Source organism: Rhinolophus sinicus, chromosome 14, assembly GCF_057876585.1.
Source record: "Rhinolophus sinicus isolate RSI-liver-muscle chromosome 14, RSI-T2T, whole genome shotgun sequence".
In the NCBI taxonomy this organism is placed as follows: Eukaryota; Metazoa; Chordata; class Mammalia; order Chiroptera; family Rhinolophidae; genus Rhinolophus; species Rhinolophus sinicus.
The window spans coordinates 58,048,674-58,064,656 of record NC_142514.1 but is presented as its reverse complement, the minus strand read 5'-3'; the positions used below and the strand labels follow the sequence as shown (position 1 = coordinate 58,064,656).

Genomic DNA, 15,983 nt, shown 5'->3' with positions numbered 1-15,983 from the left:
AAAGAACATTATCCACAACTTCAAATTATCTCTACAATTCTTCATAAATAAAGCTGTTATAGTGAAATTGTATCACTTAAAATTCATATGCCTAAAGCCTAACTCCCAGTAGCACATAATGTGACTGTATTAGGAGATATGGCCTTTAAAAAGGTAATTAATTTAAAACAAGGCCATTAGGGTGAAGCCTAATCCAATCTGCCTGGTGTCCTTATAAGAAAATGAGATTAAGACACAGAGAGACACCAGGGATACACAGAGCAAAGACCATGTGAGGACACAGTGAGATGGCAGCTACGAGTATCTCAAGGCCAAGGAAAGAGGTCTCATGAAAAAACAAACCTGATACCACCTTGATCTCAGATTTCTAGACTCCAGAACTGTGAGAACATAAATTTCTGTTATTTAAGCCACCCAGTCTGTAGTAGTTTGTTATGATAACACTAGCAATCTAGTACAACTACCTAGAAGTTAATTTTTAATAAGAAAAAAAAAGGAACTGACCACAAACTAAGGGGAGAAAAACAACACAGAACAGACCCATGGGAGATCCAAATATTAGAATTAGAAAATATTTTGAAATAGTTGTTATTCATATGTTCAAAAGGTGAAAAGAATAAAAAAGAAAGAATAGACATCCTAGAAATTTTAAAAAGGCAACCAGTTGAAGTTAAAATGAGTTTAACAGCACAGGAGACACAGCTAAGGAGAAAATTTGTGGATGGAAGACTAATCAGAAGAAAGTGTCCAGATTGATGCAAAGAGAGACATAAGGGAATAGTGTAAAGGTATAACATACATGTAATTGGAGCTCCAAGAAGAGACAAGGAGAAAGAACTGAGCAGAACCAATATTTAAAGCGACAATGGCTGATAATTTTCCAAAATTAATGAACGACATCAAGCCATACTTTCAAGAATCGCTACATATGAGATGAGCATGATCTCAAGGATGAGAGTGATCAACTATGTCAAATGGCCCTAATAAGTCAAGAAAGATGAGAATTAAGAAATGACTATTGGATTTAGCAACAGGGGTCACTGGTAACCTTGACAAGAGCAGTTTGGGTGAACTGATGAAAGTAAAAGCATGATTGAAGTGGGTTCAAAAAAGAAAAAGACAACAGGCATCAGATACTACAAGCACAGACAACTATCTGAAGCAGTCTTTCTCTAAAGGAGAATGGGAGATTGAGACAATGGCCAAAACAGAAGTGGGATCAAGAGAAGTGCCTTTTTGTTTGTTTTGTTTTTTTAAGGAGGATGGAAAGAAAAGAAAAGAAAAAAAAACAGCCCATCTCTGTGCTACTGGAAATCATCCGGGAAAGAGAGAAAGGAAAATTTCTTAAGTGACACCTTAAGTAGGTGGAAAGAGATACAAACACATGTGCAAGGGGAGACATTAGCTTTAGATAGGAGCATGGACATTTTATACACAGTAATAATATAGAAGACACAGAGTCCGTGTGTACAGATGTGCATAGCTGGATGGATGCAATGGAAGCTCAGGGATGTTTCCTGCACAATGCTTCTATTTTCTTAGTAATATAGAAAGTAAGGTCATTACCTAAGTGTCAGGATGGAGGAGGAAATGTTTGAAGTTTGAAGAAAGAGGAGAAATAATGAAATTATCGTCTAGGAGAGTGGAAGAGAGGAGACTAAAGAAACAGGGTGTTATTGCTGAGCAGCATTGAAGCTTCCAAATAAAGTCAGCCTGCAAAGTATAAAGGGAGTAATACTAAGCTAGCTAAGGTAAGAGAAAGGAAAGGCCAGAGGGAGGGAGGGAGGGAAGGAGGGAAGAACGTAAACTTGTAAACTACTTCCACCTATTTAGACTCAGGATCTTGCTTGGGGGTCTCTTCACAGACTCTTGTCTCATAAATCCATGCCTATGATCATATTTCTTTTGCCTAAAGTAGCCTTTCTTCTTTTTTTCCTGGCAGAACTCATTTTCATTCTCTGTGGCTTCCCCTGACCCACAGAAAATCTTTGTTTTTTTCCATCCTTTGTGCCACCATTGTCCTTAGTACATACTTCTATTACTGTATTGAGCACAATGTGATATTTTTAATGTTAGTCTTCCTACTGAACTATGCGCTCCCTTAGGGCAAAGACTATCTCAAGCATCTCTGTATTCTTACCTAACACCCTGTCTAGGTATTCAATAACTGTTTATACTGGGAACTGAATGGACATTTTCTTATCTTTAATGAGAGTATCAGAACATTCCTAAATCTTTTTTCTAACAAGGAAAATTAAAACCTGCACAAAAAAAATTTTTAAAGCTTTCATCTGTTTATTCAATAAGATGTGTATTTAGGAGTTTAAAAATAGGTTGGACCCCATTATTCTTTGTGAATAATGCACATCACCGTGAAAAAAAATCAACTTCACTATATTTTATAACACTTTATTAAGACTGAACCCATATCAGTATTCCTAAACTGTAAACCATGGGGAACTGAAGTATCAAAGGATACACATTAGGGATTATATGTAATAGATTAAATGCCTTAAATTTCCTTATTGCCTTAATACAATAAATGTATAATATTTAAGCAAAATTGAATTCCTTATTAAGCAAACATGTTTGCATACACTGCCTTCTCTTTATCTTTCTGTGCCTTTTTTTAAAATTCAACTTTCAGCAATTGTGCCTGGATAGCTTTAGCTTCCGGTGCTATCTCCTGAGCTTTCTTAAAATCAGCTAATGCTTGATTGTGTTCCTTTAATCCTTGCCATCCTTGAGCTCTTTAGTTCAGTGCTTTGGTATTTGATGGGTCTATTTCAAGAGCCTCCAACTGTCAGTTGCTCCCTGCCAATTTGATATCTTCAGTTTACGAATATCGACATTCAGCATAGCATGCAGCTTAAAAGCTACAGGTTGCAGTTTCAATATATCTGCTTTCTCAGTAATACCCTTTGAACCATCCGCATATCCTCAAACTTCCGTATATTTTTTAATGGTCATTGCTTAGTTCTGGGATTTGAAAAAAGTATTTCTGGTGTTTTCTAAGTCTCCTGTTATTAATGTCTCATATGCATCTTTTAAATCTATATCTACATCCTCGGGGAAATCTGGATGACTGTCACCAGAACGATCTTTTGGGAATATTCCCCAGTCATTCCCTTTCCTTCAATTCTCCGCATTCTGCAGTAACGCAAAACTTGGCCAGTTTTTCACCTTTCACTTCTACACTTTCCAGAATTTTTCCCACACCAATTCCTTTAAATACTGGCCAAGTACCACACGTTTCCCATTCAAGTGAGGAGCTGGAAGTGTTGTGATAAAAAAACTGAGAACCATTTGCATTTCAGCCTTCATTTACCATGCTCAATAAACACTCCTGGTCATGCTTATAATAGAAATTTTCATGTTCAAATTTTTTACCATAAATACTTTCTCCACCTGTCCCTTTCTGATTTGAGAAGTCTCCATCCTGAACCATAAATTTCTTAATAATTCAATGGAACAACCATCCTTTGAAACAGAGAGGTTTCCCAATGGTGGCTCCAATGCCTTTTCCTCCTCATATATAATGCAGGAAAATTTTCTGCAGTTTTGGGTACAATTTCTGCAAACAATTCTAAGACTTCAACCAACTCACTCACCTCCCATGTCTACATCAAAGAAGACTTGTGGGTTACTGGGGTTGGAGGGGTAAGCTTGGGGGTACGGATGTGGCAGTTTGACTGCAGATGCACTTGGAAGCAGGCTCAGAGCACCTCGTGGTGGCCAGGCAGCTGAAACCCCAGAGCAACTCTCTGAGCAAAGACCTGGTGGCCAAAACCTGCACAAATTTTTAACAAAATATTGTTTACGTGATCTGTGTAATTGTCTACAACTGTTATATGAAAAGCAGCATTGTACATGTCCTTTCTCTTTATTCATCTCTACCAGCTTGTTGCAATGCCCAATAAAATCTACATTAGAAATCCACTCTTTCAAGTACATAAAATATAAATAAGGAATATCCTAATCTTTTTAAGAGGAAAAGTAACAGTTAAACATAAGCAACTTTTCTAATGTGTACCTATTGAATTGTCCCCCAGCCCCTCTTTCTGCTCAGCATCCTCCCTCACATCCACCCAGCCCCATTTACATGGGGAAAAGAATGGCTCCCAATAATCATGCTTGTACATATGACTCCCATCTACTGGCCACAACGGACTAGTGTGAAAGTAAGTATCTTAACCAAGTTGGGCTAGTAAGAGTTCTGCCTCTAAAATTTGGAATTTGGGGCAAAAGAAAAATTTAGCCTCTCTTCTGGTGGCTGAACTTGTTACAAGTAAATTCAGAAACTAGGAGCCATGTTCTTCCATGTAAACCAAAAAAGTAGAAGAAATCTGTCTAGAGGAGAGAAAACTGATACAGACTCATCGAGGGTAGTTAACGAGAGACCCAGACAGAGTCTGATAGTATACCAGCACCTGGTTCTAGATGTCACTACTACTCAATCCTTGGGCGCCATGAGATATCTATGCATCTTCTTTCTGCTTTAACTGAGCTCAAATGGAATTCTGTTGCTTGCACCAAAAGAGTAATAAGAGAAATTTATTAGAAACTGTCCAATTAAAGCCTAATGTCATTCTTCAACAAAGTAATGTGAGCAATTATCATTAAATAGTGGAAGACATTTCCAACACTCTTCTCCCCAGCATGGTGCTGGCTATCCACACGGTAAACTGTGATGAGAGAATGGTTTAGGGACCCCACAGTGGTGAATTTAAATAAATCTGTGTGGCCGAGACTGTAAAGAGTAGGCACAGCCACAGAACACTGGGCACCTGGAGAGAAGCTAAGAGTTACAAAGGAGGAATAGGTTTGCTGAGTAGAAGGAGAGTAGGGTTGACATTTGCCAACTTTGCAATTCACAACATCAAATCAAGGATACTATTATTGAGATATACTCAAGAAAAACAATGAAATAAAAAAAAAAGAGGAGCAAGAGGAAGAAGAGTAGAAGGAGGAAGAGGAGGGGGGAGGGAGAAGAGAAGGAGAGAGGGAAAGGAAAGAATAATGAAGGAACAAATGAGATAAACTCTCAAGTTCTCTTCAAATTTCAAGAGGAAACGAGCTATGAATGGAGAGAAGCCAATTCTTGAATATAACAGTTCAACTGTAATAAGAGTATTGCTGCAGATTTTTAAAATCAAGCAAACAACATGCCTGTTAAATTACTGGGTTTTCAAACTCCAGCAATTCACTGAAAAAAGAAAATTTGATCTCCCTCAAATTTCTTATAATTGGATTTTTTTCTTTAGTAAAAGAAATAAATGATCAGACACCATCACAATAAAAAGTTTCTAAGTAATGGGCTAACTTCAGAACACTTTAGGTTTGGTGATTATTTCAAGATATTTTTCAAATGTCTGCGGCTTTACCAAACCCAAAACATGTTCTGTGTTTTACCAAACCCCAAATAAATTTTGCCAAGTTCTTTTTTTACATTTAATTTTTTAAGTCATGTGTATTTTATGTGAAATTTAATTCATATGTTTCTGATTTTATACACAAATAATCAAAATTGTTTTGTAAGAACTATTTGATGTTCACAGACACATTTCGCAAACTATGAAAAGAATTTTAATAATCTTTTAAAGCCGTTTTTCCTAGAAATGGGCAATTTTTTTTCCTTGAATTTAGTTAATGTTTCTCCTTTTCCCCCAAACTTAGACCCCAAAAGTAATTAAAATATAAAAGGCTAGATTTTTTGTTTGTTATTTTTTTAATTACAAATGAAGAAAGTTCCATGTTTTTCTGAGTAACACAAAGATAGAAAACTGGGGAGATTTTCTTACTAATCCCTTCCTCCTTTTTGCTATTCTTTCATTTCTTTTTTTCTACACTTTATTAACGAAAAAAAATGTTATGTATGTTTAATGGGAAAATTTAGTGCAAAGAATTTAATCTCCTAAAAAAAAGTGGCAACTTCGGTAAAGTCTGTGTAGAATAGGCAAAGATGAACAATAGTTACGTAAAGAAGTAACACCATAGTACCATATTATCGCTGATAATGCTAACACCAAAATGACACTAGGCAAAATTGACAAAAAGCCATCGTTGATGGTCAGCTCTCTAAAATAAGATGTAATCAAGGGAGTTAATTAAAATATTTTTATGCATCCTTTACCATTCGCTCTTTCACCTGTCTCTCTCTCTCTCTGTCTCTCTGTCTGTCTCTCTCTCTCTCTCTGTCTCTCTGTCTCTCTCTCTCTCTCTCTCTCTCTCACACACACACACACACAAACACTTTTAAAATGAGACCTTAGAATTTAACATTTGAAATCACAATATAATCCTTTTTATCTTTTCTTCTAAATAACCTGGAAGAACTATGCAAACTGTCTTCATTAGTTTGAAGAGGTTTTTGCTTCTCTGTAATAAAAATACCAACAATAATAAAATTTGTCTATTTCATTAGAAGATTTAATTCTGTATAATTACTTATGTTCCTACATTAATAGTTTACCCCTTTAATATTCCCTTCCTCTGTGAGAATTCTTCCTATTCCTACATTACTAGAGCTTACTTCCTTAACCTTTTATCCCTTTGCCTAAATATTTCATTCATTTTTTAAAATAACATTTATTAGACACCTACTATATGTCATTCTATTACATTCTAGGGATACAGACGTGACCAAAACTGACAAAAAAATCTGTCCTTTTGGCCTATGTTCCAAAATATTATCATAAAATTAACTAGAAAGAAAGGATAGTAGTAGTTACATAACTTACAATTAAATGTTTTGTTTAAGGATATGATTAAGTGGATTAACTATGGCCACATTGACACTTTTATAATCAAAAGTATTTCATTCTTAAGTTGTTTACAATTTTACCTGATACTTGAGCACCTTTCATAATGTTTGCATCAAAAAATATCATGAATAAATATTAGGACTAAAAGCCACAGCCCTGACATCTCTATGAATATTAAGTTTCTGCTTATATAGCATATCATTCTATTAGATCAAGAAACTATTTAAAGGATTCCACCCGTGAAGGCTTAGAGAAATTAAATTATCATCACAAGAACACAAAATTCTCAAATAAGTGTCACATTTATTTCATTACACAAAGTTTGGGATATCAAATTTCCTCAAACTGAATCTCTATATGTGGATTTAGAAACACCTTGCCATTGGGAAAATACAGCTTGCCTGCAGCACTCAGCATACAAGAAGGAAATTAAGAAATTTGCAAAACATTGCATTTCAAGAGTAAAAGAGGCATAAAAATACACGCCTCCCAGTAACTACAAATTATTACTCAGAATAGATTTTAACAATAATACACTTTTTGTTTGGAATTTCTGGCCTGAGAGCCCTCCTAGTACATGTGTTGTAGACAATTATCTAGCAAATGCACTATTTTGTAGTCATTCAGTGTGGCAGGAGTGAGGGCTGTGGGGTCAGTGCAGATTAGAACACTACCTTGATTACTTTCTAGCTGTGTGACATTGGCTGGGTCACTTTAACCTTGTTGAGATTTATAGGGTTGTTATCAAAATTTAATGAACCAGATACTACCTATTTTATTTCATTTAATCATCACAACAATCCTGTAATAATTCAATAAGTAACACCCTGTAATAATTTAATAGGTATTTTAGAGTTAAAGAAATTATTTAAATGTCTGTCATAGTACTTGGCACATAGTAAACACTCATAAGTTAAGTCCCTTCCCTACTGCGTGAGAGTACACAAAGTCTCTTGTATGCATAAGGAGAGCAAAATGTATATTCAGCTGTTTAGTTACTTAATACTTGTCTTAGGCTTAATAAACACTGTTCATTCTTTTTAGAATCAGTTTGCATGACTAACAGATGGCCGTAAAAAGTAGGTCCCTAACCTTCTACTGCTTGGTCTATCCTTTCACACGTCAAAAACAGCAAGGCTTATAGTAAAGACTAAAGACAAATGAGTTTAGTCATCTCACATTCCAGTAGATTCCTATCTTTCTTTTGGTATCTCTTCAGGGAAAAAGAAGGGCCAATTCTCCTCTTCCTTCCATTTCCCCCATTTTATTTCATTTTTGTCATATATTTTATTTCTACATGTGCTATAAATCCCATAACAATTTATTCATTTTACTTTAAACAGTTATCTATTAAAAAATAACAAAAGTTAGTACTTTACAGTTATGCACATATTTTTCATTTTCTATGCCTTTCATTCCATCCTATGGGTCAGTATTATTCACAGTGCTAAAACATGGAAACAACCAAAGTGTCATTCCATAGATGAATGGATAAAGATGTGATTCATATATACAATGGAATACTGCTTGGCGATAAGAAAAAATGAAATACTGACATTTGTGGGAACATAGATGGGTCAGTCCTGAGAATATCATGCTAAGTGAAATAAGTAAACAGAAAAAATCGAGAACAATATGATTTTACTCATATGTGGGTTATAAAACTGAAAGCAACAATCAAACAAACAAAAAGTCACAAATACTGAACAGTACAGTGGTTACCAGAGAAAAGTGGGGAGAGGTAGAAAGGGTAAAGAAACTCAAATATATGGTAACAGAAAAATATTTGACTTTGCGTAATAAACACACAACACATTGTACAGATGATGTATTACAGAACTGTACACTTGAAACTGTATAATATTATTAACTAATGTCGCCCCAATAAATTTTTATGAGTTAAAAATACATAAATAAATGCGATTTTAGTCTAAAGGGAAACATATGGCTTATGATACTCTATATAGCTTTACTTACATATGTATTATACATATTAAAATATATATAATATGTAATACATATCCTTGTGTGTGTGTGGGTGTGTGTATGTGTATGTGTATATATATATGTAAACTCAAGAAGGGTCAATTCTTAAGAGTGACATCTTCCATAAAGAAAGGTGAGTGGGTAGATTTCCGGTCAAGACAGTGAAGTAGGTGAACACTGTGCTTGTCTCCTCTCATGACTACATCCAAATGACAACTAAACTATAGATCAACATTGAGAATTGCCTGAAGTCTAGCTGAACTGAAGTCCAACAAGTAAGGACATACAGAAGATGCCTCAAGACTGGTAGCAGGAGTAGAGACATGGAACAGGTTGGTATCAAACCTATGTGAGACCATTAAACATCAGGAGGGATATCTTGGCTGCCACGGTGCTCCCAGAAGAGTGACGGGTTCCAGACCCCCACCAGGCTCACCAGCCCAGTATGCCAGTGACAGGAAGAAAAGGCCCCATAACTTCTGGCTGTGAAAACCAGCAGAGATTGTGGCTAGGTGAGACAGAGAATGACTAGAGTTCGAAGGGTTCCTCTTAAAAGGCCAACACATAGACTTACTCGCTGACAGACTCACTCACTCTGAGCTCCAGCTCTAGGGCAGCAGCTTGAAAAGTACCAAGTACATACAGGGCAGAACTGAGTTGTCTGGCTTCAGAGAAAGCAGGAGGCACAGCTTTCTCCCAGAAGAGTGCTAGCAGAATGTATTGTTTCTTTGTTGTGCCTTCCCTGTTCCCAGAGTGCAGACACAGGTGGCTGCCATATCTGGGTTTCTATCAACCTGGCTCACATCATTTGCCTGCCCCACCTTCGTGATTCCCTGAAACCCCAACCCACCCAACTTTTGGGTACACCCAAGCCACTTCCAGTAGCTTTTCCAGGCAAACAGCCTATCTTGGCTCCTGCTGTGTACTTTATTAAAATCTCTCAAAGGTTCACAAAACCCAAATAAGCAGCATCTGATTTCCACATGTCTTATATATCTTGTTGAGTAGCTCCAAGCTTGGCACTAGTGGCAGCTGGCCTCAGTTCTCAGCTTGGCTTCTTAAGGCACCTCCAAGCCTAAAACAAATGATGACCATCTGTGTATTGCTTTGTGGCTCATGCCAGGTGGCTCTGGGCAGGGTACAGGCTGTGGCTGAACTTGTCCTAAGGCTGGACCCCTCCCAGGAAGCCCTGAGGCTGGCATCCCCAGTGGCCAGCTTCAGAAGAAGTGGGAGCATCACCCTGCTACCCACAAAGACAACACACCCAAAGAACAGACTTGGCAGGCACCAGAGCCCCATTAAAGCAAATCCTGCTCTGCACGGTTAGCCCCTGCACCACAACTCCTCCACTGCAGTCATGGCCAGTCCTCACAACCAATGAGTGTCAATACCTCCTATTGACATGCAAACATCAACAAAGACTCAAGAACAACAGGAGGGCATATGCAACCCACACAAGGACACACATGAAGTACCCAGCTCAGGTGACCAGGAAGACTGTGTCACTGAGCCACACAGCACACCTACTACATAAGACCACTCTAATAAGACTGGGAGACATAGCAGCTCTACCTAATACATAGAAGCAAATGCAGGAAGGCAGGCAAAATGGGGCGACAAAGAAACATGTCCCAAATAAAAGACGAGAACAAAGCTCCACAAAAAGAGCTAAACAAAATGGAGACAGGCAATCTACCACAAGCAGAGTTCTAAACACTGGTCATAAGGATGTTCAGTGAGCTCCTGGAGAATTTCAATACAGAGAAAACATAAAAATGGAGATACAAAACATAAGAAAAAATTAGTCAGAAATAAAGAATACAATAATGGAAATGAAGAATACATAAGAGGGAATCTAAGTAGATTAGAGGAAGCAAAGGATCGGATCAGCAATTTGGAAGATAATGTAGCAGAAAACACCCAATCAAAACAGCAAAAAGGAAAGAAAAATGAAGGGTTTAAGGGGCCTCTGGGACAACATCAAGTATACCAAAATTTGTATCATAGAGGTGCCAGAAGGAGAAGAGAGACAGCAAGGAATTGAAAACTTATTTGAAGAAATAATGACAGAAAACTTCCCTAACCTGGCAAAGGAAACAGACATACAAGCAAGTGCAGAGAGTCCCAAACAAGATGAATACCAAAAGGCCCATATCAAGACACATCATAATTAAAATGTCAAAGCTTAAAAACAAAGAGAGAATTTTAAAAGCAGCAAGAGAAAAGCAGTTAGTTACCTACAAGGGAGCTCCCATAAGACTGTCAGTTCATTTCTCAACAGAAACTTTGCAGGGCAGAAGGGATGGGTATGAAACATTGAAAGTGATGAAAAGAAAGGACCTAAAACCAAGACTACTCTACCCAGAAGGCTATCATTTAGAATCAAAGGACAGACAAAGAACTTGCCAGCCAAAAAAAGCTAAAGGAGTTCATCCCTACCAAACCAGTATTACAAGCAATGTTAGAGGGACTTCTTTAAGATAGAAAAAAAAAAGGTCAAAAATATGAATAGTAAAATGGTAATAACTACATATCTATCAACAATTACTTTAAATAAAAAAGGATTAAATGCCCCAATCAAAAGACATAGGGTGGCTGAATGGATAAGAAAACAAGACCCTTACAGATACTGCCTACAAGAAACTCACTTCAGATCAAAAGACACACTCAGACTGAAAGTAAAGGTATGGAGAAAAATAGTTCATGAAAATAGAAACAAACAACAAAAAAAGTAGCAACACTCATACAAGAGGAAATAGACTTTAAAACAAATGCTATAACAAGATACAAAGAAGGACGCAGTAATACCAATTTTGGGTAGTTTTTCAAAGAAACCCGACATGCTACTTCGAGGGGACATGTGTATCCATAAGTTTATTGCAGCATTGTTTACAATGACCAAGATGTGGAGGCAACCTGACTGTCCATTGATAGATGAGTGGATAAAGAGGAGATGGTGCATGTATACAATAAAATATTGGTCAGACATAAAAAAGAATGAGATCTTGCCATCTGTATCTACAAAATGGACCTAGAGGATATTGTGCTGAGTAGAGTAAGTCAGATAGAGAAAAATGGACATAATGTGATTTTGCTTATAGGTGGAATTTAAAGAACCAACAAACCAAACATACAAAACAGAAACAAACTCACAGATACAGAGAATATTTTGAAGGTCACCAGATGGGAGGAGGGTTGGTGGATTGGGAAGAAATTAAGATATACAAATTGGTGTTAGAAAGTAGTCATGTGGATATAGAGTATTGCATAAGGAATATGCTAATATCTACATATAGTACCAGGTGGATACTAGACTAGTTGGGGGATGATTTCTTAAATTATATAAATGTCTAACCACTATGCTGTACACCTAAAATTAATATAAAATAATATTCAATGTCAATTGTAATTGAAAAATTAAGAAAGGGGGGAAAAGGTGAAGGGGAAAAAGAGGTTCAAATGTCCAGGTTTAAAATAAGTCATGGGGATATAATGTAGAGCACAGGGAATACAGTCAGTAATATTGTGATATTGTGATATGGTACCAGATGGTTGCTGGACTTATCATGGTGATCACTTCTTTAGGTATATAAATGTTGAATAACTATGACGTACACCTGAAACTAATATATATTAGCTATATTTTTAAATAAAATATTAAAAATAAATAAATGTTATTGTTCCTCTTTTTTAAGCATTACAAAGGGTGGTATGATAAGACATTGAAGAGAGAAATTAAAGAAGAGACAAATAAATGGAAACATATACCATGCTCATGGATAGGAGGAATTAATATAGTTACAATGCCCATACTACCCAAAGCAATAAATAGATTCAACAAAATCCCTATGAAAATACCAATGACATTTTTCACAGAACTAGAACAAATAATCCTAAAATTTATATTAAACAATAAAAGACCTCGAATAGCCACAGCAATCCTGAGAAATAAGAACAAAGCAGGAGGGTACCATGCTACCTGACATCAAATTATATTACAAGACTATTGTAATCAAAAGAGTATGTTGTTGGCATAAAAATAGACACATAGACCAATGAAACAGAATAGAGAGCCCAGAAATAAATCCATGCCTATATAGTCATTTAATCTATGACAAAGGAATCAAGAATTCACATTGTTGTAAAGATAGATGGTGCTGGGAAAACTGGACAGATGGACAGACACAAGCAAAAGAAATGAAACTGGACCACCGTCTTATGGCCTATACAAGAATAAACTCAAAGTGGATTATTTAAGACTTAAATGTAAGACTAGATATCATAAAACTCCTAGAAGAAAATATAGGAAATAAACTCTCAGACATTACCCTTAGTAATATTTTTACTGATATATCTACTCAGACAAGGGAAACAGAAGAAAAAATAAGCAAATTGTACTACATCAAACAAAAAAGTTTTTTCACAGCAAAGAAAACTATCAACAAAACAAAAAGGCATCCTACTGAATGGGAGAATATATTTGTCAAAGATACATCTGATAAGGGGTTAATATCCAAAATTTACAAAAAACTCTTATAACTCAATATCAAAACAATCTAATTTAAAAATGAGCAGAGGACCTGAATAGACGTTTCTCCAAAGAGGACATACAGATGGCCAAGAGACATATGAAAAGATGCCCAATGTTACTAATCACAGAAATGCAAATAAAAACCACAACGCAATACCACCTCACTCTTGTCAGTATGGCCATCATTAATAAATCAACAAACACGTGCTGGTGAGGGTGTGGAGAAAATAGAGCCCTTGTATACTGTAGGTGGGATTGCAAATTGATGCAGCCACTATGGAAATCAGTATGAAGTTTCCTCAAAAACTTAAAAATAGAACTGCTTTATGACCCAGCAATTGTACTCCTGGGAATTTATCCAAAGAAATTCAAAACACTTAGTCAAAGAAATATATGCATCCCTATGTTTACTGCAATGCTATTCACAATAGCCAAGATATGGAAACAACTGAAATGCCCATCAATAGACAATTAGATAAAGAAATCCTGGTGCATTTATACAATGGAGTGTTACTCTGCCATAAAAAAGAATGAAATTTTACCATTTGCAACAACATGGATGGACCTAGAGGATATTATGTTAAATAAAATATATCAGCTTGAGAAAGACAAATACCATATGATCTCGCTTATACATATACAGAACCTAAAATAAATAAACAAACAAATAAATAAATGAACAAACACAGTAGAAATAGACTCATAGGTACAGAGAATAAATTAATGGTTGCTAGATGGGATGGGGGTTAGGGGATGGGTGAGAAAGGTGAAGGGACAAGGAAGTATAAATTGATAGTCACAAAATAGTCACAGGGATGTCAAATACAATATGGGCACTAAAGTCAATAATGTTGTAAAGACTATGTAGGGTGTCAGATGGGTACTGGACTTTACAGGGGCTCACTTCATAGATTATATAAATGCCTAACCACTGTGCTAGACACCTGAAACTAATATAAAATAATATTGAATGTCCAAAAAAAAAGAAAGATGGTGACTACCTACATTTTTTTTTTCTACCTGAAGGGGAAATGCACACAATAGTTGGGTTGGTTAATACTGAAGAAAAGTACCCAGAGAGGAGACAGAGGAATCCCTACCCGGCCAATAAACTTGAACATTTTTGAAGGGTACTGGGAGAACACTTATTTAATTGTTGCTCTTATTGCTTTCTTCTCTACATAACACTGAATTCTTAGTTACTGACTCGCAAGAAATGTGCCCACTGAAGATCCCTGAAGAATCACAATGTTAGGACAAACAGCCAGGCAACAACTCTCTTCATGTATCTCCCTGTCTGCTCTGAAGTTTAAATCCTGAGTACTGTTTCCATTTGGAGCTCCCTGACCCACAGGGACCACTTAATGGTTTCCTTGTACTGCAGGGTTTTCCTCCTATAACTACAATACTTAATAATGCTATAACTACAACAGAGCCAAATTTTAGGGTAGATGGTTTCTCTAGTCATACTGTCATATTTGTATTCTAAGTTTAAACTCCTTATTTGTATGGAGTTATTTGTATGGCAACTTATTTGTATGTTTGGAAAATTTTTCTGTAAAGAGTTGTCTCAATATTTATAATTTTTTTTATTTCTTAAGACCGATATTAATGTCTAATTCATTAATATAATGCAAGTCCTCTACCTTTATACTTATTTTATACTTGAGATTTCAAACTTGTTAATAATTTAAAAGTGAATTGTTGACAGTGAGTAAGCTTTTGGCATATATTTTTAAGTTCTAACCTTTATTAAGCTGCCTAAAGAGTTACTGAATTGCTAACATGTATTTATTGAAACTTAAGAAACATCATACTTCCTTTGTGCATAGCACTATGCTAGGTTCTACAAAATAATATGTTTGAGATTTAAACCAAAGTAACTGCAGCAATGTCCATGTATTACTAATACCAACAATAATAGAATCTCTACAATTCAGTTAAGAATATAATTGCATATAGTGTAATAATTATTTCTCCCCTATGTCAATAGTTTTTAAACCCTTTAATGTCCTAAAATCTTTTCTTTCCCTACTTTAGTTTGGCTATCTATTATTCTATTTTAGTTTAGCTATTTATTACTCTATCCATGTGACTAGGATACAAATTAATTTGTTAAACTAAACAGTAAAATATAGAAACAATCTTACTTTTTTTTTAAGTGGTGGCCCTATCTCCCACTTCTGTAGAATATATTGTAACTACCTCATAAGTACCTGTTTTCAGCATGCAGCCATACTGTTTTCTTCCAGCAGCTGAATAACTTGTTTTTCTGTTTAAGACTAAATGGTCCAACAGTTTATCACCAATATGAAGCTCAGTCATAAAATTTAAATCATCTTCATAGCAGGGTCCAGCTCTCTGGCAAAAACAAAAACCACATTAGAACTTTATAATTCACAGAAAATTTAAAATAATTTTCCAAATAAATAGCCCTAGATTGTTTTACGAGATGACTGTTAAAACTTTCTAACTTGAAAAACCAACGAATTGCTCAATTCTCCACATCACTTCATAGAGACAAGGATCAATTCCTCCATCTACACAATATGTACAGTGATATTTGTTGCTCACCCACCCAGGCATAAAGTCAAAATATATGAGTTAGTGTTAAAGGCAATGAGTGGCTCATATAAAAAGATAATGAAAATACCAAGTAACATCACATCATTAGAATAACGACTGCTTGAGTAAACACAGCA

At 35.8% G+C, this 15,983-nt stretch overlaps 1 pseudogene; it reads right to left on the bottom strand.

The window, feature by feature from the left end:
- Positions 1–2,575: 2,575 nt before the first annotated feature.
- LOC109453548 (peptidyl-prolyl cis-trans isomerase D-like) overlaps positions 2,576–15,983 on the bottom strand; it is a 108,289-nt pseudogene continuing 94,881 nt past the window's right edge.